Here is a 2,818-nt window from a genome sequence, read left to right on the forward strand (position 1 = left end):
ATATATATATATATACTATATTCCATGATGTGATGTATCCATAAATAGTCAGTTCAATTCACAATAATATTTCTGGTGAAGTGTAAATATAGAGAATTTTTGGCAGATATTTCAAAACATCTCCAACTGATATGATCTCAAAATAGTCTATCACTTCAGCATTATTATATTATAAAGTATCCCAACTGCAAACAGAATATCTTGTAGAGAGAGTTGGTTTAACTCTTCTGAACATATACAACTGTAGCGAATTGTATGTCTGCATGAATTCAGACATATATACAAACACACATTACAGATGAATGCGTGCTCACACATAACTAAACATGCACGCGCGCACACATATTCACGCACGCGCACTTGAATCGTGTTTCTGCGAACACACTCCACAGTTTCCAGCTTAGGCTTATGCAAAATGAGCTGCCTGTCTCAATGCACCAAAATACACATACTGTAACTAACGGACAAATATTTGATGAGAGCTGTCAGATATCAGTTGATTGATGACAAAATATACAAAATCTGGCAATTTTCAAAAAATAATCGATAAGGATCTTGTTTTTTGCTTGTTTATCCATTGGGGTTGGGTTCACGTATTATGTATATGGTTTTGATGTAAAATATAAATAGAAAAGTAATGCTGTGACGTATTGTGTACAACGTCTTTTAAAAATCAAAACTAATTCCACGGAATATGTATTGTTTGTACAAGCGATTTGTCCGTTAGTTACAGTGTGTGTATTTTGGTGCATTGAGACAGGCAGATCATTTTGCATAAGCCTAAGCTGGAAACTGTGGAGTGTGTTCGCAGAAACACGATTCAAGTGCGCGTGCGTGAATATGTGTGCGCGCGTGCATGTTTAGTTATGCGTGAGCACGCATTCATCTGTAATGTGTGTTTGTATATATGTGTGTGCTCTTGTGTAATACATGCAAGCATTTGGGCGTACGTATATATAACTGCTTCTGAATTGGAAATAGACAAAAATTCTGGGAGTTGATTTTTTTTTTCTGTACGAAATTAGTTTTATTTGCAGATTATCTTTGTGTTGTATGTAAGATATGCAGAGTTCAAGCATATAATGAAATGTGTCAACATAATTAATACCGCGCCAGCCTTGCAAGGTACACCGTTGTCGCCACCACAATTAACAGCATGACCAACGTAATTACTAAAGCAACAAAAGGTGTCAATGAATAGATTAGCCGAAAAATGCTTTTCGGTTTTTCTTCTGGGTATTAATATCACCGAAAGATCTGTCTTTTTTTCACCCTAGTAAATTATATGATATCAGTATAACAGCGGTTTCCCTTACATCTTTCGCGTAATCATGACTTTACAAGGATTACTTGGGAAGTTGATATGGTTTTACTTACGACATAACATAAATTTCTTTGGGCTGCAACTATCAGAAAAGTAAACTCAGCGACGGTAAAGCATAGAAGAGAAAACATTTGTGTAGTCGCAGAGATACTTGGTTCAATACGTACCAGAAACAAGTTTTGAGTTTGCATTTCATAAATGAAAATTTTATTTGGCATACTGCTTCTAGTTGAAAGTCAAACATGTTTTATAATGTTTGAACCAACTATAACTAAATACCAATATGAAGTAGAAAAAAAAAGTGGCAGGCTGGCAGAATCGTTAGCACGCCGGGCAAAATGCTTAGAGACAGTTCGTCTGTCATTACGTTCCGAGTTCAAATTTCGCTGAGGTCGGCTTTGCTTTTCGGGGTCGATAACATTAGTAACTGTTGAGAATTGAGCTCAAGGTAATCGACTTACCCAATCTTGCTGGCTTTGTGCCAAAATTTGAAACCAGTATGAAGTACAGTTGATAGCGAAATTGATCGTACTAATCCTAATGGATTGATGTTTATGGTATTGACTAGAAGTAGAATCTCCGATTATTCTTCCAATATTTTAGTCTTTCATTAAATACTTCTCCATTTTCCAATGAAATTATGATCTTCTACAATGACTTGTGTTTATGCGTATATGTGCATACGCGTGTATGTGTGGGATTCTGTCTATGTGTGCGTATTATATCAAAAGTTGACAGTCTAATCTGAGTTTCACCTTTCACTACAGACATAAACTGTCCATTCAGTGTAAACTGTCGACTTTGATAAGAAAATTTATATCCATCCACCCAACGTATTGAGATCTATATTAGATAATGTTTACACTATGTAAAATATATTTTAAAATTTAATATACTTTATAACCATTACGTTACGATATGAGCAGTCTCGAGTATAACCAACCGAAATTGCAAAGATAATCTGGAGCACGACTGAAGAAAGAAAACTCCGAATGACTCGTCCTTGTTTTCTTTGTATCGTCTATCTGGATGTTTTTTTGTCCCTTTTTTGTATCACCTAACTGTCTGGATATTTCTTGTCCTATTTTGTCCTATTTTGTAAATTTTAAATATAAAACATATAGCGGCGTACGTACACTTTGGTCTCTTTTATGTAAGTATATATTTATCTAAATTTTGTACGACTCTATTCTTTCTAATATTTTATTCATTCCTTCTTTCTATCAGCCCTTTCACGCTTACTTCGTTCATTCCACTCTTCGTTCTTTCGTTCCCCCTCTCTCACATTTCCTTGCCTTCTCTTCATGCTCACTTTCCCTCCTCTTTTCACTTCACTGTCTCCCTGTCATTTTTCTCGCCCCTCCTTAATTCTTCTGTCCCTCTGCCTCTACATCTCTCTCTTCTCTCCCCCACGTGACCGGTGTTCGGCCAAGCCTGAACTTTCTTTCTTGGTTCGGCCGCCGTCCGTGTAACATGTATATTCCCCACCGTGCC

This window comes from Octopus bimaculoides, chromosome 2, assembly GCF_001194135.2.
Source record: "Octopus bimaculoides isolate UCB-OBI-ISO-001 chromosome 2, ASM119413v2, whole genome shotgun sequence".
Lineage (NCBI taxonomy): Eukaryota > Metazoa > Mollusca > Cephalopoda > Octopoda > Octopodidae > Octopus > Octopus bimaculoides.